At 36.9% G+C, this 24,671-nt stretch overlaps 1 protein-coding gene and 1 long non-coding RNA gene across 2 annotated transcripts in view; one reads left to right on the top strand and one right to left on the bottom strand.

Annotated features, from left to right (window-relative positions):
* Window positions 1–9,527: 9,527 nt before the first annotated feature.
* On the bottom strand, window positions 9,528–10,230 carry LOC131520967 (uncharacterized). The gene is made up of 3 exons (XR_009266167.1): window positions 10,016–10,230; window positions 9,857–9,912; window positions 9,528–9,660 (listed from the first exon to the last, which is right to left on the bottom strand). It is a non-coding gene; the product is annotated as an uncharacterized LOC131520967 (long non-coding RNA).
* Window positions 10,231–20,316: 10,086 nt separating this feature from the next.
* The window catches only part of LOC131520834 (Fc receptor-like protein 5), a 37,750-nt gene continuing 33,395 nt past the window's right edge, over window positions 20,317–24,671 (top strand). The window contains exon 1 of the mRNA XM_058745342.1: window positions 20,317–20,343. The gene's annotated coding sequence lies outside the window, so the exon portion shown is untranslated. The remainder of the gene's footprint in view (window positions 20,344–24,671) is intronic.

Below are 24,671 nucleotides of genomic sequence, written 5' to 3'. Positions count from 1 at the left end.
TCGAGTCAGTTAGAAATACCAAGGGTTCACACAAAACAAGGGGAGACTGCTTTTAGCTATTATGCCGCCCGCAGTTGGAACCAGCTTCCAGAAGAGATCAGATGTGCTAAAACATTAGCCACATTTAAATCCAGACTCAAAACTCATCTGTTTAGCTGTGCATTTGTTGAATGAGCGCTGTGCTACGTCCGAACTGATTGCACTATATATAATCATTTTCTATTCTTAAATGTTTTTAATTCTTTTAAAATCAATTTTTAAATCACTTTGTTTTTATTGTTGTGATTTTTATTAGTTTTAATCTCTTATTATTTTTAATGACTATTTCACTTCCTTTTATGTAAAGCACTTTGAATTACCATTGTGTATGAAATGTGCTATATAAATAAACTTGCCTTGCCTTGCCTTGCCCTTACTGGAAGATTGTAGTTCAGCTCTACATCTTTTACTCCACTGGCACGTTCACTCTCTGGAATTGAACTCAAGACTTTCCTACTGTTTGACACAAACTTGTGTAAACATAGTTTCCCTTTGGCTAAGACTTCTTGTGCTTCCTTAACCAACTTGTTGGCCTTCTCGATGGTATCAACACTAACAAGACCATCATCCACGTAGAAATGTTTGCGAATGAAGCTTGCTGCCAGTGGATAATCCTTCTCATATTTGCTGGCGAGATATTTCATACCATAATTCGCACAACCTGGAGAAGATGCTGCTCCAAATATATGCACTCGCATACGGTATTCTTTGGGTTCTTTTTCGGTGTTCCCGTTTTCCCACCATAAGAACCTTAAGAAGTCACGATCGTCTGGACTGACATGAAAGCGGTGGAACATCTTCTCCACATCGCAGGCTATAGCAATCTGATGCTCTCGAAATCTACACAACACACCAGTCAGAGTATTTGTCAAGTCTGGACCTGTGAGAAGGTGGTTATTTAGAGACGTAGTTTCAAATTTGGCTGAGCAGTCAAATACCACTCTTATTTTTTCTGGCTTCCTGGGATGGTACACCCCGTGGTGCAGAATATACCATGTATTTCCTTCCTTTGATGTGACTTCTGCTTCTTCAGCATCACCATCTCTAAAAACACTGTCCATAAATCTCACGTAGTCCTCTCTGTACTTGGGATTTTTCTCTAACTTTCTTTTCAAGTGCTTCAAACGAACAATGGCTAGTTGTTTATTGTTCGGTAACTGAGGACGTTCTTTGAAAGGTAGGGGCATTTCCACATGACCTTCTTTGTTGTGTTGGGTTCTTTCATCAAGTTGTTGAAGAAACTGAATGTCCTCTTGTGATATTGCCTTCTCCTTACAGTCTGTATCTCGAAAGTCTGCTTCCAATATCTTGATTACTGATGCAGGTGTGATAGCCGGGAGTTCCTTCAAGGAAATGCGATGACAGAACCCTGCTGCATTCCTAGAGCAAGTGTTGGGTGTTATGGATCCCACGACACTCCAGCCTAAGTCCGTTTTGACTGCATAAGGTTCGTGGTCCTTCCCTGAGATCACTTGAGTTGGCTTCAAAGCCCTTGGACAATCATAGCCAATTAGAAGCCCTATGGGACAATCCAACAAATCTGGCATCTCCTTTGCAACACTGAGCAGGTGAATCCATCTCTGAGCTTTTTTGCAAGTAGGAATGCTCTCTCGTTCCAAAGGAATATATTCTCGAGTGTATGCCGGTGGCAACTCAATGTATTCTTGCAGACTATAACCTCTCACTCTTAATCTAACTGCTCTCTGACAATTCTCTATCGAAGCCCTATCAGTCATTGTGGACAGCTTTAATTTTACAGGTTCTGTGTTTGCTTGCAATTTGTCACAGACATCCTGGCTGATAAATGTATTACTGCTCTGTGTGTCCAGTAATGCGTAGGCTAGAATTTCTGGACTGTCATTCGTTGCACAAGAGAGCCATACTGGAACAATCATAGAAGTGTGATTGCCACTGTCCACCTCCACACTGCATAAGCTAGTAGAAACCTTCTCGTCAGGTAAATCCACTGCCTTGCCATCTTGGGAGTATTCTTCATGAAGTGGAGAGGGGTGACTCTGTCTGCAAATATTACAAATAGCTCGTTTCCTACAGTTTTTTGAAATATGACCAATTCTGAGACAACCAAAGCACATCTTGTTGTTGATGATGAACCTTTTCTTTCCTTCGAGAGGCATTGCTGCAAACCTTTCACATTTGTAAATAAAGTGATTTTGCTGACAGCAGATGCATTGTATTTGTTTCTTATCAGGAGTAGCAGAAGGGTTGGGTGTGGAACCTTTTTCCATTGCACTCAAACTCTTCACAATGGGTTTAACATTTTGCATGAGAACGCTGGCCTTTAGACGTTTCTGCTCCTTTCCCGACCTTTCGTCTGCATGTTTTAAAGCATGAAGAGAGGAAACTGGATTACATGCAATGCGTGCCTCCTCTGCCACAAAGTCTGAAAACTCAGTGAAACTTGGATATAGCTTCCCTTCTTCTAGTACTTTAGTGACGTACCTATTCCAGCGAGTTGTTACCCAGTCAGGAAGCTTCTGCAGCAATTTCTGGTTTTCTTCACAATCATCCAAAACTCCTAGACCTTGTACATGAGGCATTGCATTTCTGCAGGAGATGAGAAAATCACTAAACTCCCTTAACTTCAGTGACTCTCTGGGTCCAATTTTTGGCCAGCTACTCAGCTTTGCCCTGAATGCTCGTTGGATTACAAAGGGATGTCCATAGCGCTTGTTCAGGGCATCCCAAGCTTGCCTGTATGCATCCTCATCACTCCTATAAAAAGTTCCCTCTAATACACTAAGTGCATCTCCACTTATGTACCTTTTCAAATAGAACAACCTATGTGCTGGAGTTGTACAGTTTGTTTCAATTAAGGCTTTAAAGCAAGTGCGCCATTCAGTAAACTTGAGTGGGTCACCTGTAAATGTGAATGGTTCTGGAGCTGGAAGTTTAGTCATTGCCAGGGATTCCTTTAGAGCTTTCACTAACAAAGCCTCATCTACTTTCGCCTCTAGCTCATTTCCAGGGCAAGGGGGTGTTAAATTTTCTTGAGAAACTTTGCAGCATGAAGAGTTGTTGTGTTGCAATGGATTCTGACATTGAGGCAAAGTGATTTTCCCTTTAGTTTCTCCTATCTCAGCATTCAATTTTGATTCCTCTTCTGCATACACAATGTATTCAGCTTCCATAACTTCAAGATCCCTTTGATTCTCCAGCATCTTTAACTTATCTTGTTGAACTAGCACCTCTTTTCTTTGTGCTAAAATTTCCCTTTCTCTCTTTAGTTCAGCACGTTTGGCAGCTAGGCGTGCTGCTGCTTCCGCCTTTTTTACTGACATATGACTTCCCTGCTGACTATCTCTTTCAGCTCTTGACACAGTTGATCCATAAATTGACTTGGCGTCATCTCTTTGCAGTAACTGAAGGAGTGTTTCTTTTACAGCCTCAGCATCAAACTCCTTAGTGCCAACTTCTGCGCAACGTCCTTTCAGTAGTGCAGTTATTTCACTAGTAACTGAAGTGCAGCTATCCATTTTCCTTCTTATATCTTGAGATGGGACGTTCAAAGCACGAATACCCTCGTATATTTGTTTTAGTTCTGCTTCACGTTTTTCTGCAGTCACCATCATATCATTTAACAAGGTTTTAGAGCACTCTTCTTTCAGTTTAGATCTGATAAACTGAACTTCAGCTTTAAAGTTTAAGTATGTGAACATAAACTTCCGTTCTTTTTTCGCTATCTCATCACGTCTCAACTCAAGCATTTTTTCTGTTGGACGCCTTTCTCTTTCAGATCGCCTAACTTCTTGCTCAACTTGTAAAGATTCCTGGAGTCTTGCTTTATTAACTTCCAGATCTGCATTGATTTCAGCTAAGCGACTTTCATATTTTTGCCTCTCTGAGACATCAATTTCAGCTTCTAATTTTCCCTCTAATTGTGCCTTTTCATCTTCAAGAGCTTGAATCACTTGGTCTAAAATACTGTCTGATCTATTTTGATCCATGTTGGTGACTTACTTTAAACCGCACTATTATTCAGCTTTAACAACTGCTACTGTAGCAAGCCATAGTACCACATGAAAACTGCATAGTGTCAATTTTTGAACAAGTTGCACACTTTTATCAACCCAAAAAATTATCCAATGCAAATATTTGTTTTGACCATTTGCATACAATTTCAACTAAAATACATCTTAAAGTAACATCAAACAAGAAATGAGATTTCAAAATGAAAAGATACAGTCTGACCTGTGATTCCAAATGTAGCAACTCTTATTGACAACCGAACTGTCCAAAACTTTGCAACGTTGCCTCCTTATGGCTATCCATTATTACTGCAGCACCACAGTCACATGAAATGCAAAATGGAGTTCTTTCTCTGACGAAACCGCGTTGCTCCCTTGAATGGCGACGTCTTTACTTCCACCGATGGCTGCAATTTTCCACCAAGGTCGACTGTATGCTCGTCACATCGATGGCTGGGAACGATTTTTCCTTTTCCACGATGATTCTTGCATTTTTCCAGGGGTGTGACAACACGTTTTTTCACTATAACGGCTCCTGAATTATTCTCCGTGACCAGAAAAACCACGCTTCAACTGATGCCTTCTATGCTTTCAATTTTTAATTTCTTCCTCGCAAAGGTCAGGACAGTAAACGTCACAAACATCAAAAGGACACCGTGAAAAAACTGAAAATAAATAAAATTACAATCAAGTTTGTGATAATTTGTGAATTCTCCATGACGTAGTTCGATTAATCCTAAAATGTATTAAACTTACATCAGTACACACTGTACCTTAAATTAAAACAAATGATAAACAAGATAACAAACATACCGTGTGCTTTCCAATCAGGATTCAGGAGACATTAGGAGACATATTCCGAACAAACGCTCTTCTCAATCTTACACCTCTCAACTTGCGTGCAAGTCTTTTCTGAGATCACGCTGCTAGTAAGAAATCACGTGACCGGTAAGTCTAATGTAAGTCTCATTTTCTCCTGCAGGTGTCACTATTGGCAACTATAATGCAGATAAAATATACAATACCCAAACTAGTATTCAATTATTACACAACATTTATAATAAACAAAAAAAACTTTTAAGTGACCAAAATATTCAGCAAGAAAACTTTATCTGCGACAGCTACAACTTGTTTTGCTATCTATGTGAGCCTGGGCCGGCTTTGCCGAATGGCTTAATGCTAGTGAACTATTGCTGTGTGTACCTGATCGGTTGACCAGATAGCTTAAACTAGTGACCTGAGTCAAATGCGTTTCTGGGCTAATGGAGCCCAGATAAATTAACTAGTGGCTTAACAATGTGAACCTCGGTGCTGTACCCTTAGGTTTATTTAACTAATGACCTTAATAACTATGTGAGTCTGCGCCAAAAGCTCAAACGTACCTAGGTAGAAACACGCACTATGTGTGTCATTAACAAACAGGAATCACACTGTAGGCTGAAAGATGAAGTAACCCCCAGCAACCACCTGACTCAGACTCGGGCGGTCTGAGCAAAAAGTTTTAAATTTCTCAATCAATTTGTGTGTATATATATATATATATATAAATAAATCAGAGGTCGCGCTAGACTTTCTCATTGTCTGTCATTTTGACGGAAAGGGTCGTAAAAATTCCATCATAATCTATTATTATCCATCATTTTAATTTTTATATTTCTAATAGCTTTTGTTTTCATTCACATTTTAATCATGAACTTACAGGATGAGCATATGGGCTAAATTATTCATTCATTTATTTATTAGCAGAACAAATGAACAAAAACTGCGTAAAATTTTATGTTCAACAATTTCATGTTTTTTTTCACACTGACAGCGGAGGGAATTAAAACACGACCATTTGTGCCTGAACAGGCTGATACAAACAACGAAATATATTACAAAATATTATTTTGACTACAGTAAGAACACAACTTAAAAAAAATAACTAGATTCAGATGATGTTATGTAGGCCTATCTGCCTGAACTCAAATCTTCCTCCTGGTCCGCATCGACTTGAACTGTGTGCTCGCCTATGCTTAATCAAACGCATCAAGAGAGACGGATGCAGAGGCAATTGTCATTAAATTATGCGTCTTTGTCACGAGAAGTCGTCTTTCCAAGGCAGTTTTAATTTTGTTCTGGAGGTTGAAACCACGTTCTGCTGCCACACTGGAGACCGGATTTACTAGCGCCACTTCAGCCAGAGTTTTGTAGTCAGGAAACATTTATCCCAGGGAAGTGATCAGAAGTTTGCTGGACTCTCTGAATGTGGGATTTCCCGATCCTGCAAGTACTCATTTCACCGGGAGGAAATACTGCAGCACGCGCTCCTTCTGCACCATGGGTGCAGCTTCACCCCTCTGTGTTCCGTAGTAGTCACAAACGCGCTCCAAAGCATCCAGCCCATAGCTCTTTAACATGCTGTCAGTGAAAACTGATAGCGATAGTGATAGCGAAATGCATTGAGTACGGTGTCGAGGTCAGTGATAAGACCCACATACTCCAAAGGAAATCTTTTTCTGATAGATTTGGTGAGCTCTGCTATGTACTCTGTGCGCATCTGCCTGTGTCAGCGTAATGCCACAGAACTTGCCATCTTGTAATGCTTTGTTGAATTCTGTCTCTTAACCGCCTTCTCCAACAACAGTCAGCGTGTAACCGATTGTTGTTTTAGACTCAACAGGTCGTGTGCCTCCATTTCGTTTTGGAGTTTGTTTAATCGGTTTGTTCGAATGGGGGAATTCTTGTATGTGTAAATGTTATTAATAGTGGTGACATATGCACTTACTTCACGCACAGCATTGAAGGCATCACGAGTAGCCAGTGCCCTTCTGTGCGCACCACAGTGAATGTTCTTGAGGTAAGGACAATCATTCTGATGAAGATGCTGCGCAACTCAGGCCTTTCGACCCATCATCACATTCGCTCCATCACTTTCCAGTCCAACTAGCCGATCCATAGTTACACCACGGCCTGACAACACATCTTTTATTTTTGCGGTGATGTATTCTGCAGTGGCAGAGGGTATTGCATGGTTTCCAATGAACACAGTTTCAGGGTCCCCTCCCTGCTGAAGTGTCAGGTATGTGATCAGCATTTTCTCAACCGTGATATTAGTTGTTTCATCAACTATTATCCCGACGGATCTGCTTTTGGCGATGCGATCATCGACAGCACTAGTTATAGTCATTGCTATAGCCTCCTACATCTGACTGACAGTGTCTTGGTGGGTGTACGTGTGTGCACTGTTCAGGTTTGGACACCCAGCAGACTGTAAGAGGTGTATTAGGTTAGGATATTGGTGGCTCAGGGTATTTGTATTTGCCATATGCAACACAACCTTAAACTGTGTTTTTAATGCCTCATTACAGGCAGCTTGTGATTTTTCAACATGCTTGACCATTGCCACGCTATGGTTGACCACTCGTAAAGCTTCATTGTGGCTATGGCTACTTTTATGATCAATTAGAGCTGATTCTGCATCATTGTGCAACCTCGGACAAATCCATTACTCATGTTAGCTTTTCTACAGATGTCGCAGAACATTTTGCCTTCCCTCCTCAGCCACGTAAACTCCTGCTCCCACTGAACCCGGTACTCCCTCCTGACCTCCTTGCTGCCGCTTGGTTGTCCCGTAACAGCTGTCGCTGACTGATGATTTTTGTCTGTTTGTCCTTCATCGTCCACTGCATCACTTCCTCTGTTTTCACCTTTATTAACAATATCACAAGTATTTGGCTGTTTGAAGAAACTTCTCACACTCAGCTGCCGTGACATTTTTGCAGCTGTATGCAGCGTTTTGTTTTCCTCAGTGCATAACTAACATGTCACGAGATGGCGGCAGGCAGGTGTGGAGTGATAATATCGCTGTTCAGTCTCTCACTATTGTATACTCTCTTTAATCGTTTGAAAGAAGGGGACGAATTTTCTGTTAATATGGAGAGAGAAGAAAAACAAATAAGTGGATACAAACATTTCGGTTTTGGGAAGAGTGTTGTTTTTTCGCTGATTTACCGCCCGTGGAGAAACTGTTCAAGGAAACAACGACGCAGCGGAAAAATGAGAAGGCATATGGCAAATGACTGGGTGATTATAATGATGTGTCTCCTTTTGTCAGGAGATATTCATCAATGTCCCGGGCCTGTATCGAGTGATTTTGAAGGTGTTATTTCAGGTGATTCTGATGTGAGAGCCCGAGTTTCGACTGTCGAGCAACGTCGAATTTCAGAAATTGCCATGGAATGGAGTTCTATAGCGGATTGTACTTGTAAGTGTATACTTAGTAAACAGCAGTAGACTTTGAGTACACAACTAGTTTACATCAAAGTGTTTAGCTTGTACTGCAACTATACTAAAAGTGAACTTATAGGTGTACTGATAGTTTACTAATTAAGTACTTGTAGTAGCATTTTAGTACACTTTGAAGTCTCAGTAAACTACTAGTTTAGTAGTTTTATACTGGAAGTATACTTGTAAGTTCTTTAAGTGAACTTTCCATCATACTTTAAGTATACTACTGTGTCCCTATTTAGGGATTAATTTGTATATATTTTGTTGTATGAATATCTGAACATACAAAACATCAAAAGAAAGGACAAGGTATCTGCTTGTAAACAGAAACATTTTATTCTAGCTTCATGCATTCTTTATTATAGCTTATTAGAAATGCATTAGCATTACACTACTATTATATTATATTTATTAGTATTATATTTTTCAATATATACACACACGTACACTTTGATATTTAGAAAACTTTAATGTATTATATATTGTGTACATTACAAATATTCATGAAGTACATTAAAAAAAGTACAGCAGCATATATACTTTGGTGAAAAAAACAAAACATACTATTAAATGTATTAAAAATGCACTTGAAATACAAGTATGTTTATAGCATTTTTGTATTACTAAAAACATACTCAAGTACATTTTAAAACATTATACAAAAAACATAAATGAAAAAAAGACTGAAATGCTATGGAAGAGCCATCTTATCCATTTGTAGAGCATTTCAGTTATACCTGTATTACTGAAAAGTAAAGAATTTTACATCAATGAATAAATAAAAATTACAATGCAATTTTCTGAAGAAAAAAAACATGTAAAGTGAATAGATGTGTGTGCAAAGACTGAAGATGATAAAGTTCAAGCAACAGAATAGGGAGGGATGGAGGGGTTTTGGAGGTGGACGAGGAGATGGTGATGAGAGGATGACGATGATCCCCCGGCGGCTTAGATGGTGTTTGGCACATGGCACAGACCCAGAGCATCCCAGTGCTGACAACACACGGCGGAGTCGAGGGAGCGAGGAGCCAAGATGTAGATGGTGTGGCTGCCGACATCTGGGGGCCGACCGTTGGAGACAGAGCTGGTGGATCCGAAGCCGCAGACTAAGGGCCGATGGAGCTGGCGTCGTCGCAGGTTCCGGAGACCTGGGCACAGCCTAGTACTGACTAGGCTGTGCCCAGGTCTCCGGAACCTGCGAGGGAGCGAGGAACCAAGATGTAGATGGTGTGGCTGCCGACATCTGGGGGCCGACCGTTGGAGACAGAGCTGGTGGATCCGAAGCCGCAGACTAAGGGCCGATGGAGCTGAGCGTCGTCGCAGGTTCCGGATACCTGGGCACAGCCTAGTCAGTAGTGTCTTGCAGCTTTAGAAAAAAAACAAAACAGAAACAAAATTAGATAACAGATTTTTACATCAATGACTGAAAAGAAGCACAAATTAGCCACCTGGAATGGACACATTGCTAACGTTTTTCTTCCAAGATCGACCGAATCCCCCTCTATTAGGCCTGATTCAAAAATCTCTATAACAGAGGTGATACGACATTAAAATATACTTACTATTCCTTTGCTTGTCTCTGCACTCAGATTTCATTTTGTCTTCTATAGCAGCTGATCTGAAAAACAACAAATGTTAATATTTCTCACACGCACACACACAAAAAAGGCAAATGATGATTGATGATTTGTTTTCTATTTAAGAATGACAGAACAATGTACCTGGTCGGAAATATAGTCAAAAACCTTCCCAGCCTCAGCAGTTTCAGATGTACTGTATGCTTTTATAAGCAACCCTTCTTACAATTTAATCTTTGTTCTTATCTGTAATGAGAAATATATATATTAGAAAATAAAGTCATAAGGTTGTCAAGCTTGAACAAATATAGACACCAATCAACCAACACTACCACAGTTTGCTGATCAGCTCAAGACAAAGTAATTGTATGTTGTATAATCATGGTTTTTCAAAGATCATTAACCTCATTACAATGAAGCCAAATTGTTAAGGAAATCAGAAATAAATATACTTCATGTTGCAAATAAAAGAATGTTAATGTTAACTATTTATTTATTTTTTTTTCTGCCAATGCATGTGTCAAAAACATGAATGGTACAGACAAATAACGTTAATTAAATACAAATCTTACCTGAAGTCACAGTGAGGTTCTGAAGCCAGACGCCATACACGCTCGCAGAAGCTGGTAAAAATAAAAACATACCGCTTTATGCCATGGTCTGTCTGAATACTGGATTCTGATTGGCTGGCAGGTGTTGATTAAATTCGTTGAACTGCAGGTAGTTCCAGGTCAGTTTAATCACGTTCTATATTAATGCGCTTCCTATAAACATTGGTAATAGTAACATTCAATTACAGTAATACAGACGAAAATAACCGTCATTTTTATCATTCCGGTCAAATATTGCAGCACAAATATTATTAACATCTTTAATATGTGAATGCTGGCAAATGACCATGGCATAAACGGGATAATCAATGGCTAGCTGTGCATTAAACGGTTCTTCGCCTCCAAGTCCTGCATTCAAATCGTTTAATGCACAGCTAGCCGTTGATTATCCCTTACATATTTTGTAATTAATTTCATAATTCCCCCAAAACAATTTGAATTCTGCCATCACTCACCCTTAAGATGCTCCAAACCATCTAAGACTTTCGTTCATCTTCGAAAGAAAAGCGGAAATATTTTAATGAAATCTGAGAGATGTATGTCCCTCCGATGAAAAGATTCATCAAAGATGTTCACGTTTCAAAAAGTTAATCGCAAAAAAACATCGCCAAAGTAATCCATATGAATTGCGTGGTTTCCTCCAAGCGCCCTAAAGAGACCGCTCTATAATACTGTTTAAATTTAGACTTATATGCACATTCAAGGGACATTTGCACATCAATCTGATTTATGAAGCTCTCTGTTGCGAGCTCATGATCATACGAACCAATCAGAGCCGTTCAATGGCTCTGGAACCAATCAGGGTTTAGTCTGTGTTGTTTGAATTTAAACACAAACGTTGTTGTTGTTTTTTTCGTTTTTTTTCTCAAATATGATGTTGAAATCCTTGTGGGAATTTCAGAAATATATATTAGAAAATAAAGGCATCAAGCTTGAACAAATTTATAAACACCTAGCTTATTACAATTAATGTATCATACTGAACAACAGCCTAATCAACCAAAGTAGCATAACCCATATTAAACAACATATTTTAAATATTGCAATGGTTAATAATATTTGACAAAGGTTTGTACAATATAAATGTTAAAAATGTTTTTCAAAATATTGTACTTTTCCAAATATTAAAATTATAAATACATAAATAGGCTATTTAAAATATAACCATGTGTAGGCCTACTGCAATATAAAGTACATTAAAAACCTACTAAAAGTGTAATCATTTTATGTTCTTACACAAAGTACACATAAAATATACTTTAAGTAAGGGTAACATAGCCTATGTTTTCTGTAAATACACTAAAACATCACTAAAAGTATGCTTGTGTTTAGTATATTCCTTAAAAGTGTAACTAAGAATATATTTATTAACATAGTATTTCTACTATACTTTTTAGAAATATAGTTATAGTGTGCTTGTGTTTAGCATATTCCTTAAAAGTGTAATTAAGCATATATTTATTACCAACGTATTTCTAGTATACTTTTTTAAAATACATTAAAAATATGCCTGTGTTTAGCATATTTTTTAGAAGTATAACTAAGGATATATTTAAAACAAAAGTACTTCTAGTATACTTTTTAGAAATATATTAAAATGCAATTCAATATATGTTGAATGCACTTCAAATAAGCATGTTGGGAATACAAATGTATTATAAACATACTACTTGAATTTCAAGTATATTTTTAATACATTTAATACTACGTCTTTTTCACCTGGGTATGCTCTTTTACAAAGTCTTGATTTTGTTTTGGGGGTGTACTAGAACATGCTCTCATGCTTGGTGGTTCAAAAATCGCATTATTTTTCACATAATTTACATTATAACAATACCATTCTCCCTAGCCTGGTGCAACCGGCTGGATTAATTCCGGGTGTGATGAAGGCCCGCCTTCCGAAAAACTAAATGTGTTGTGACTGGTTAGCTCACTGTCCCAGTGCGTTTTGATTGGTGAACAGCTTAGATGGTGTTTCAGTACTGCCCCGCCCCTTGCCAAAGCAGCAAGCTCGTCAATATTGCTATATTAATTCAGATTTATTGTTCTTTAATTCTAACATTATAACATGAATTGCAGTGAAACTGTTATACAGTTGAATTTATTTATACCATAGTCTCACAGGACGTACACTATTTGTGGCGGCATATATATGCAAATGAATTCTCTGCCAGCAGGAGGCGCTGTTGGAGTAGAGATAAAGGTTTCCCCGGTAATGCTGCACACAAAGCAGAGCTCTGCTCACAAAACGCTGCTTTATCAGACATTACATGCAAGATGAAATCAAAATGACATCCAAAATTTTCTGAAGACAGTCGGTTTCCTTCAGAAATACAGTGATATAAAAACACCCGCTCCGGGTGTTTTTATATCATTATCATTTCACGATTTTGAAATGTGCCGTGCTCAACCAAGCGTTCTCCCCACCCACCAACCATTCGAATTTCCGTAGGCAGGATTTATTTTTCTGATATCACAAATACAGAAAAACATTCATTGTAGTTCTTGAAAAGGTTTTTTTTTTTTCAAACAAAATATCTCCCTTTGGAGTGAACTTTGAGATTTGTAACTTTGTAGATCTTTTTATGCCCAAACTTACACACTACACACTGACTAAAATTCAAAAAGTGAAAAAGCATAATAGGACCCCTTTAAACCCTTGAATGTGGGTAAGTTTCATAAATAAAAAAATAAACAAATAAACAACATTTTGAACAAAAAGCTAAAAAAAAGACTATGAATTGGATTCAGGATGATAATCAAAATGTAGATGGAGTCGATCAACAACCCAAAGCTTGACAGCCATTATTGCCTCTTCATTGGTCGACATTTTATTCTATAACGTTACACAGTTTTGATGCTGTTTTAACACGTGGAAACATCTGTTGTTTTGGTTTCTTCACTTGTGTTTTTTTTGGGGGGGAAATTCTGTTCAGAAGATGTGTAATAGTGCCCCTACCATATAACAATGAAAACACAGATTCTCTGAGCACAAGTATAGGTCAAATATATTTAGACTTTTTCTAAAAGTCAAGTATACTTAAATGTTATTTTAAGTATATTTCTGAGAAGTACATAAAAGTATACTAAAAGTACACTTTCCTATTTTAAGTTTAAAAGAAGTATACTTATAGCACACTTGAATAAACTTATTTTTTGTAAGGGCAGTACTGGCTTATGTTTCAATTCTTGTCGGCGTGATTGTGGCCCAATGCTGGCAATTTTGGCAGCCGGACTCGGGCCAGTGTATTTGGGCCGATTCTGGGGAGTCATTCATCCCATGTCTACGCCGAGTCTGGCAACCGCAGCTGGGCCGATTTATTTCTTCCGGCCAGCCGGATCTGGGCCATTATCGGGCCAAACTGTTTTGGCTACCTGGGTGTTCACAGGTAGAAAATTATCAGAGCCAAACTCAACACCATCTGTGTCAGAGAAGAGAAACAGATAGAGATGAGCTTTAGTTGTGGTTTGGTTTGTTCTGTTTGACCTCGGTGACACTAACCAGTGTGAAAGCAGCAGTTGATCACTAGTTTCTGCTTATTTACTTCCGAAGAGTTATAAATACAGCTAATGTCATAATTACATTAAATATCCAGAAAAGTGTTGTTTCACTTTCCTTGTTCATACTGGAATATTACTTAATGGAAAATTGATGCTGATTAATTGTTACGATCACCGGCTGTATTGCCCATGAGCTCCTCCAGAGAGCACTCCACCTCACACTGCTGTCACTCCCTCAGAACTACATTCCCCATAATCCTTTGTCTGGACTCTTGATCACTGATTGCATTCACCTGTGTCTTGTTACCACATCAGTCTCACCCTATAAAGCCTGTTTTTCTCACTCATTTGTTGTTTAATCTTGGTTGTTGTCACACTCCTTCTGAGTCTGCTTTTCCTGGCTCTTGTGTCTTGCTTGGATTTTGCCTTGTTTCCTGCTTTTTGTCTTAGTTTTCTGCCCTGTTTGCTACCCTTTGGACTAGGGGTGTTGCGATATACCGGTATTGACCATAACCGTGATATTCAAAGCAATAATTATCCATATCGTGTTCATTTAGTGTGTGACGATATACCGGTATTGGTGATAACCGCAATATTTAAAATGAACAGGACTGATAACACCACATGTAAATACTCCAGCGCTAGTACCTGGTTGACCTCCAGGTGGCAGTATTGCGCCTTAACCCTGACACCTGTCAAACAAGAAGAAAACGCAGCGCACGCAGCTACTCCGAGGAAAGCCATGTTCAGTTATACAGAGTAAATTGCGATTATTTTATTAGTCATATAGCCCTATTCGGACGGGACTAGTTTTACAGGGGGTCGTTAGAGAAATGTGTGTTTCACAGACATACTGGGTGATTTTAATCCCGTCCGAATCTGCCATGTCTGTGTTTTTCTCACACAACCTTTGTAATAATTCCAGAGCAAATTACCTACTGTTTTTCAGCAAACTCAGTGATCCTCTGAGAAAACTAATCCCGTCCGAATGCAATGTCTATGATTGCCGGTGAGATTTTGTTTCACAACGGGTTTCCTTGTGTGTTTTGGCCAACGTGAATTACCGTAGACGCTCTTACCGTGCTCATGTTTGATATATTTGCCTCCTGGCAAGGAAAAAAATAAGTAAATCAATTAAAAACAATAATAAAATCAGGAGTCAGATCACGTAAACCATTCAGACTGGCTATTGTAATATCTGAGTCAGGTAAAATTACTCGTGTTCATTTCTGCACTCAATTACATAATGTTTTAATTGCATGCACCTTTATGAAAATTAAACACGGGTTTACTACAAATAAATAACTAAAGTAAAACTAAAGCAACCACACATTAACATGGTTTTGCTGTACTAGCCATATAGCTTCACCATGGTATTTGTAGTAAAACTGTTATACTAATGGTAATCAATCCGAATGACACCCAATGTGTGCATACAGAGCGTGTGACCTCTGAAACGCCCAGATGTACAAAACAGACATCACACCTCTGTAATAAACACAGAGATGTTAGTCCCGTCTGAATTGGTACGTGAAAATCGCAGACGTCATGTGATAAGAATCAAAACTCACTTCATGAGTTTTCACTTCATTTGGTAACACTTTAGAATACTGTTCCATCATTAATGAATAACTACACAAGAACACATGAGTAATGCAATATTAGCACTCTAGTAACTACTAGTAACTAACAAGCAACTCTGATTAATTAATTAGTAAGTAATTAGTGCTTAGTCGAATGTGGTAGTTCACTATTAGCTAATCAGTAACTTTTTTTTATACCTCCCCAAGAACTACTAAGAACTTCTGTATACAGGTTGATGATTAATATGAATAATACATAATGTATAATTCATTCTAAAGTAAAGGTCATGGTAACCCACTAGTAATGACCCAAGTGTTACCAAATTCTTCAGAAGGGATTGCTAATTATTTGGATCAGTATTCTAAAGTGAAGATGCTGATAACTCCCTAGTAATTACTGAAGTCATTGTAAACTTTTGAGGTTTTTGTAAGGTCCTGGTTAGTAATTCATTTTGCTAGATTTGGTAACACTTAAATCATTACTAGTGGGTTACCGTGATCTTCACTTTAGAATACTGATCACAATAATTAGTAGTTTCTTCAGAAGGATGTAGTAACACCTGAATAATTACTATCCAAAACCTTACATATATCTCAAAAGCTCACAATGACGTCAGTCAATATTAGGAAGTTATGATGATTTTCACTTTAGAATACTGATCCAAGTAATTAGTAGTTCATTTAGAAGGATTTGGTAATACTTGAATCATTACAAGTGGGTTACCATGATCTTCATTTGAGAATTAATTATTCATTATGCATAACTCACATTAATTATGAACCTGTATAATGTAGTTCTTAGGAGTTCTCAGGATATATGAAAAAAAATAGTAGTTATTGGTTAGCTAATAGTGAACTACCAGTTTCAACTTAGCGCTATTGCTTAATAAATCGTTAATCAGAGTTTCTTGTTAGTTAGTAGTAGTTTCTACAATGTTAATAGTGCATTAGCCATTTGTTCCTGTGTAGTTATTCATTAACGATGGAACAGTGTTCTAAAGTGTTACCCTTCATTTCTTTGTTCAAATCTGTTAACAGTTACACGATTAAAACTGATCTTGAACAACTGAGCAACCACATTGCTACATTAAACTCTGTAAAATGTTCAGCTGGTCGCAGTGCCATGCACTTAATGCCTCATCTGCAGCCATTCCAGATGCACATTAAAACTGAATTAGCAGCGCTCTTACTGAACGACTTCAGTGGCACCGGCGCAACTATAGGTTAAAGAGCTTAAAATACGGGTATACAAGTTAACAGGTTAAAGTATCAGATTAGATGTTAATATGGCAACACTTTACAATAAGGTTCATTAGTTAACATTAGTTAATTGCATTAGTTAACATTAGTTAATTGCATTAGTTAACATTAGTTAATTGCATTAGTTAACATTAGTTAATTGCATTAGTTAACATTAGTTAATTGCATTAGTTAACATTAGTTAATTGCATTAGTTAACATTAGTTAATTGCATTAGTTAACATTAGTTAATTGCATTAGTTAACATTAGTTAATTGCATTAGTTAACATTAGTTAATTGCATTAGTTAACATTAGTTAATTGCATTAGTTAACATTAGTTAATTGCATTAGTTAACATTAGTTAATTGCATTAGTTAACATTAGTTAATTGCATTAGTTAACATTAGTTAATTGCATTAGTTAACATTAGTTAATTGCATTAGTTAACATTAGTTAATTGCATTAGTTAACATTAGTTAATTGCATTAGTTAACATTAGTTAATTGCATTAGTTAACATTAGTTAATTGCATTAGTTAACATTAGTTAATTGCATTAGTTAACATTAGTTAATTGCATTAGTTAACATGAAATGAGAATGAACAATCCAGCATTTATTAATCTTAGTTAATGTTAATTTCAGCATACTAAGGCATTATTAAAATCACAAGTTGTGTTTGTAAACTTTAATGCACTGTGAACTAACATGAACAATGAACGACTGTATTTTTATTAACATTAACAAAGAATAATAAATTGTGTAATAAATATATTGTTAGTTAATACATTAATGTTATCAAATGACATCTTATTGTAACGTGTTACTATTAATATTTAATCATCATATTGTTGAAATTGACAGTATTTTTCTCTTGTTATTTCATAGGACCTCCAAAGAAGACAGAGAAAGCCAGTCTTGTGCCCTGCGTTTATCAGTATCCTTATGTTTGTTGGGTGAAAAAGAAAAACTCAATAAAAAAAAAATTGACTGATATCCCCCGCAATGTTTCGATAGATATCGCGATATATCAATATTGTGAATTCTTATGGCCACAATAACCGTGATATGAAAAATCTAATATCGTGACAGCCCTACTTTGGACTGACCCTGTGTATGACATTACAGTTTTGGATTACCATAATAAACTGCATTTGGATCCCCAATCTTCGTGTCCTTGTGCAGATCGATACATTGATACTGAATCATGACAACATTTCTGTCCAAAACTTGCATGTCAGTCAGTTTGACATTTTTGTGAAAACATTTAGCAACATTTTCTCTAACACACGATGCATTTGTATCTGTATAATGTGTCATGTTGGATCTGACTGTAGGTATCAGGAAGTCTTGAGGCTTTAACAGTCTGTGTGTTTAACTGTCTGTCATTATTCGGTCAGTATGGAGCTCAGTCAACTTCCTCTTGTGTTCTGTGAGTATTGCTTTCTCTGGATGTATTTCAATGGTTGCTCTAATATTAAGAATGGGATCAAGTGATTTAGTGTTCCTGATTTTTTTCTTTTCATTTTGCTAGATTTGGTAACACTTAAATCATTACTAGTGGGTTACCGTGATCTTCACTTTAGAATACTGATCACAATAATTAGTAGTTTCTTCAGAAGGATTGCTAATTATTTGGATCAGTATTCTAAAGTGAAGATGCTGATAACTCCTAGTAATTACTGAAGTCATTGTAAACTTTTGAGGTTTTTGTAAGGTCCTGGTTAGTAATTCATTTTGCTAGATTTGGTAACACTTAAATCATTACTAGTGGGTTACCGTGATCTTCACTTTAGAATACTGATCACAATAATTAGTAGTTTCTTCAGAAGGATTGCTAATTATTTGGATCAGTATTCTAAAGTGAAGATGCTGATAACTCCTAGTAATTACTGAAGTCATTGTAAACTTTTGAGGTTTTTGTAAGGTCCTGGTTAGTAATTCATTTTGCTAGATTTGGTAACACTTAAATCATTACTAGTGGGTTACCGTGATCTTCACTTTAGAATACTGATCCAAGTAATTAGTAGTTCATTTAGAAGGATTTGGTAATACTTGAATCATTACAAGTGGGTTACCATGATCTTCATTTGAGAATTAATTATTCATTATGCATAACTCACATTAATTATGAACCTGTATAATGTAGTTCTTAGGAGTTCTCAGGATATATGAAAAAATAGTAGTTATTGGTTAGCTAATAGTGAACTACCAGTTTCAACTTAGCGCTATTGCTTAATAAATCGTTAATCAGAGTTTCTTGTTAGTTAGTAGTAGTTTCTACAATGTTAATAGTGCATTAGCCATTTGTTCCTGTGTAGTTATTCATTAACGATGGAACAGTGTTCTAAAGTGTTACCCTTCATTTCTTTGTTCAAATCTGTTAACAGTTACACGATTAAAACTGATCTTGAACAACTGAGCAACCACATTGCTACATTAAACTCTGTAAAATGTTCAGCTGGTCGCAGTGCCATGAACTTAATGCCTCATCTGCAGCCATTCCAGATGCACATTAAAACTGAATTAGCAGCGCTCTTACTGAACGACTTCAGTGGCACCGGCGCAACTATAGGTTAAAGAGCTTAAAATACGGGTATACAAGTTAACAGGTTAAAGTATCAGATTAGATGTTAATATGGCAACACTTTACAATAAGGTTCATTAGTTAACATTAGTTAATTGCATTAGTTAACATGAAATGAGAATGAACAATCCAGCATTTATTAATCTTAGTTAATGTTAATTTCAGCATACTAAGGCATTATTAAAATCACAAGTTGTGTTTGTAAACTTTAATGCACTGTGAACTAACATGAACAATGAACGACTGTATTTTTATTAACATTAACAAAGAATAATAAATTGTGTAATAAATATATTGTTAGTTAATACATTAATGTTATCAAATGACATCTTATTGTAACGTGTTACCATTAATATTTAATCATCATATTGTTGAAATTGACAGTATTTTTTCTCTTGTTATTTCATAGGACCTCCAAAGAAGACAGAGAAAGCCAGTCTTGTGCCCTGCGTTTATCAGTATCCTTATGTTTGTTGGGTGAAAAAGAAAAACTCAATAAAAAAAAAATTGACTGATATCCCCCGCAATGTTTCGATAGATATCGCGATATATCAATATTGTGAATTCTTATGGCCACAATAACCGTGATATGAAAAATCTAATATCGTGACAGCCCTACTTTGGACTGACCCTGTGTATGACATTACAGTTTTGGATTACCATAATAAACTGCATTTGGATCCCCAATCTTCGTGTCCTTGTGCAGATCGATACATTGATACTGAATCATGACAACATTTCTGTCCAAAACTTGCATGTCAGTCAGTTTTACATTTTTGTGAAAACATTTAGCAACATTTTCTCTAACACACGATGCATTTGTATCTGTATAATGTGTCATGTTGGATCTGAAAGGTATCAGGAAGTCTTGAGGCTTTAACACAGTCTGTGTGTTTAACTGTCTGTCATTATTCGGTCAGTATGGAGCTCAGTCAACTTCCTCTTGTGTTCTGTGAGTATTGCTTTCTCTGGATGTATTTCAGTGGATGTTAACTGCTCATATTATTAATGAGATCAAGTGATTTAGTGTTCCTGATTTTTTTTTCTTTTCATGCTGCTCTCAGATTTTCAAATTGAACTCTAGTCCATGATATATGAGGGATTAAAAAATAGCTTGAAGGAGCAGGTGTGCAGTTAGTGCTGTTTGTGAAAGAGAAATGCACTTTGTTGTGTTTTGGTCAGTCTTTTTGTTCAGTCAATCATATTTTTTGTACTTTGTAATAATGTTTGTTGAATCAGTTCTGTTGGTTTGTTTTGTGCAGATGCTTCGTGCAACGTATGTAACGGACATTCACTAGTGCGCAGTTAGAAAGAGTATCTTTATTCCTCTGCTTGTGGTCAGATTGTCAGTTCCCTAAAGAGATTTCTCTGCTATGATAATGAAATCTTTAAAATATCAAACTGGTGTTTCAGTGTTTATCTGAACGCATATGCAGTCCTCCACACCAGAGCTGGTCTGGGACAAAAAATCAGCCCTGGCATTTTTTTGGTCCAAGTGGCCCACCACTATGATCAGAATTGTTCTAGCCGGACAGCACCTGCATATAGCCTAGGACTGTCGTTCAAAATACACATGTACATGTACATGCACACACACATACATACACACACATTTGGACCCCATAACATAGGGAATACCAGGTACACACTAAAACTATACCTACAGTGTATAGTGGACCAGTGTACTCACTCGCTCCTGACTTGCTGTTAAAGGGATAGTTCACCCAAAAATGAAACCCAAACAGTTCGTCTCCTCTATGTCAGCGTAGCACCATTTTGGAGAATGTCCGCTGGACGGAAACTGCGTACGCTCTTCTGTGTCAGCCACACCGCACGGATATGTCTTTTACGTATATTTACGATTTGATTTGAACGAAAACAGCGCATCCAGTATGTGGCTAACACAGAAGAGTGCACTGTAAAAAGTGATCAACTATATTTACTCAATAAAATTGAGTAATCCACTATATTTACTCAATAAAATTGAGTAATCCACTATATTTACTCAATAAAATTGAGTAATCCACTATATTTACTCAATAAAATTGTGTCAACAGATTACAAGCAATATTATTAATTAAATTCAACACATAAAAATTAATTAGAATTAATCAAATGAGATGATTACAAATTAACCATTCAAAATGAGTAAAATAGCACAAAAAAATTAAGTAAAATTTAAACAAAAATATTGGTTTCTTTGGACAAAAAACACTATGCTAATGATACTATGTTATTCATGTCAGGCCAGTAGTTGGCGATCAAGAAACACTGCGCAAAAACATAATTTGCATGCACATGACGTCACCTTTTTCACAAATTCATGTTTTTGTTGTTTACATGGAGATGATACAGGCATCTTGTTCAAAAGCTTGTGTTTCCAGGCCCCAAAAACAGTTATTGAAGACACCTGATGTTAACAAACAGAATAACTGAAGGAGAAAATCTGAATTTTTAGGTTACCATTACGGTGGTCAATGTTTGCTTTAGTTGGGCTCTTGACCCTTGACTCTTTAACATTAGATATTGTTTGGCTGCTGTTACAGAGTTAAACAACAGTTAGACAAGCCTAATGAAAAGGTGGTCTGGTGTTGTTGATTATGTATTGTCATCATTATTTGCCCTGAATCTCTGAATTAGATTTACGACAGTATAAGATCTGAAATTTTCAGTATAATCCAAAAGGTTTCTTAAAAATTGTTCTTTTAGGCACACTCTGACATCAAGAATCAGAGTATGAATCTCAACAACGGTGATAAACAGATCAACTCTGAACGTCACAAAACAAACTACTAAAAATATGCAATGCATGATGGGAGCTATTGATGAGTTTTGATTGGTGGCACCCAGAATGCACTGCAACATTTGATGGTCACCATTGTTGAGGTTCTCACGCTGATACTTGATGTCTGTGTGCCTAGATAAAATACTTTTTTATTATTTGACCAGGAGAGCTTTTAAAAATCTGTTTATGTTGAAAATTCCAGATATTACACTGTACAATCATAGGATGGCAGAAATCTATACGGTAAATCCAACTGAGAGATTCAGGTCAGATGATGATGTCAAAACATAACCAACACCACCCGATCACCTTTTCTCTTGGCTTGTCTTAACTGTTGTTTAACTCTGTAACAGCAGCCAAACAAAATCTAATGTTAAAGAGTCAAGGGTCAAGAGCCCAACTAAAGCAAACATTGACCACCGTAATGGTAACCTAAAAATTCAGATTTTCTCCTTCAGTTATTCTGTTTGTTAACATCAGGTGTCTTCAATAATTCAGTTTTGGGGGCCTGGAAACACAAGCTTTTGAACAAGATGCCTGTATCATCTCCATGTAAACAACAAAAACATGAATTTGTGAAAAAGGTGACGTCATGTGCATGCAAATTATGTTTTTGCGCAGTGTTTCTTGATCGCCAACTACTGGCCTGACATGAATAACATAGTATCATTAGCATAGTGTTTTTTGTCCAAAGAAACCAATATTTTTGTTTAAATTTTACTTAATTTTTTTGTGCTATTTTACTCATTTTGAATGGTTAATTTGTAATCATCTCATTTGAATAATTCTAATTAATTTTTATGTGTTGAATTTAATTAATAATATTGCTTGTAATCTGTTGACACAATTTTATTGAGTAAATATAGTGGATCACTTTTTACAGTGTGTACTCAATTTCCGTCCAGAGGATATTCTCCAAAATGGCCCTAGGGTGACGCGGAGGAGACAAATTTGAATAAAGTCGTTATTTTCTTTCTTTTGCTCACAAAAAGTATTCTCGTAGCTTTGTAAAATTACGGTTAAACCCCTGATGTCACATGGATTATCTTACTGATCTCCTTGCTACGTTTCTGGACCTTGATCACGTAAGGACCCTTGCTGTCTATGGAGGGTCTGAGAGCTCTAATATTTCATTAAAAAATATCTTAATTTGTGTTCCAAAGATGAAAGGAGGTCTTACGGGTTTGGAACAACATGAGGGTGAGTAATTAATGACAGAATTTTCATTTTTGGGTGAACTATCGCTTTAATAGTAAAAGTTATGACTGTTTGAGGAAACTAAGCAATAGGCTATCTACAAAAACTAGAGATGCACTGATCATGATTTTTCATTGAAAATTCTAATTGTCAGCAAATGAGCTGATTCTGATACGAATTGCTTCTTTCCTTTAAGCAAGAGACAAGAAAGAATGAACAAGCTGTTCATTTGCTCTACAAAGACTGAACTGGGCTTAAGAAGTATGCTAAAAATGCAAATTCACTCTCTGCCAGCAGGTGGTGCTTATGTAACAGGCAATGTAGTGTTTCCTGGGTTACCACTTTAAACAAAGCAGAGCTGTGCTTATGAGTATTACTTTGATATGCATCGTTCAGAGGAAAGATGAAAGGATAATGCCAATGAAACTTTTCTAAAGACAGTCAGTTCCCCTCAGAGATACATTTATGTAAACTCCTACCCCCCAACTGTATCGCAATTTGTTTCTCATCTCAACTGATTTGAATTGTCACAAACAGGTGTATCTCAATTAATTAGAATGTTGTGGAAAAGTGAATTGGTGGGTTTTTGTTAAATGTGAGCCAAAATCACCACAATTAAAAGAACCAAAGACTTAAACTATGTGTGTCTGTGTGCATTGAATTTATTTAATACACAAGTTTCACAATTTGAGTTGAATTACTGAAATAAATGAACTTTTCCACGACATTCTAATTTATTGAGATGCACCTGTATTTGACTTGTTTTTCATCCATGCATCTTTCCATCCCTAGTTTTCATCGTGTCCCATCTCTGGCCTCTGTTAACATCCCGTTTACAGACTTTGTAACATTTCCACATATTTTAAGGGCTGAAGCTTTTTGAGACACAAAGGTGAAGTGGGGAGGGGTAAAGCAATCCTTATAGGCAGAGCAAAGTACTTCATCACTCTGTCTACAGCGCATTGTGATTGGGTGGTTCACGCAGACAAACCAGTGGGCCACTGGCTGCTCGCTGTCCGTGCGTGATGGTCCTTGGCAAAAAATAAATAAATACTAAATAAATATTCTGTCAGCCCCTTAAGTGTGTCGGCCCACCGGGAAAATGCCAGGTATGCCCGATTACCAATCCAGCCCTGCTCCACACAATCTCTTATTATGAGTTCATCTTTATTACTGTCACAGTTTTCAGACCCTTGAAAGTGTAGGCAAGTTAGATGAAATGGTCTAGACAAATTAGCCAAAAAAGAGGTTTCACTTTATTTTGATGGTCCTTTTAACACATTCTATTGACTATAAAT

This window comes from Onychostoma macrolepis, chromosome 15, assembly GCF_012432095.1.
Source record: "Onychostoma macrolepis isolate SWU-2019 chromosome 15, ASM1243209v1, whole genome shotgun sequence".
NCBI lineage: Eukaryota > Metazoa > Chordata > Actinopteri > Cypriniformes > Cyprinidae > Onychostoma > Onychostoma macrolepis.
Note: the sequence above shows the minus strand (reverse complement) of the source record. Positions and strands in the feature narration are given on the sequence as shown.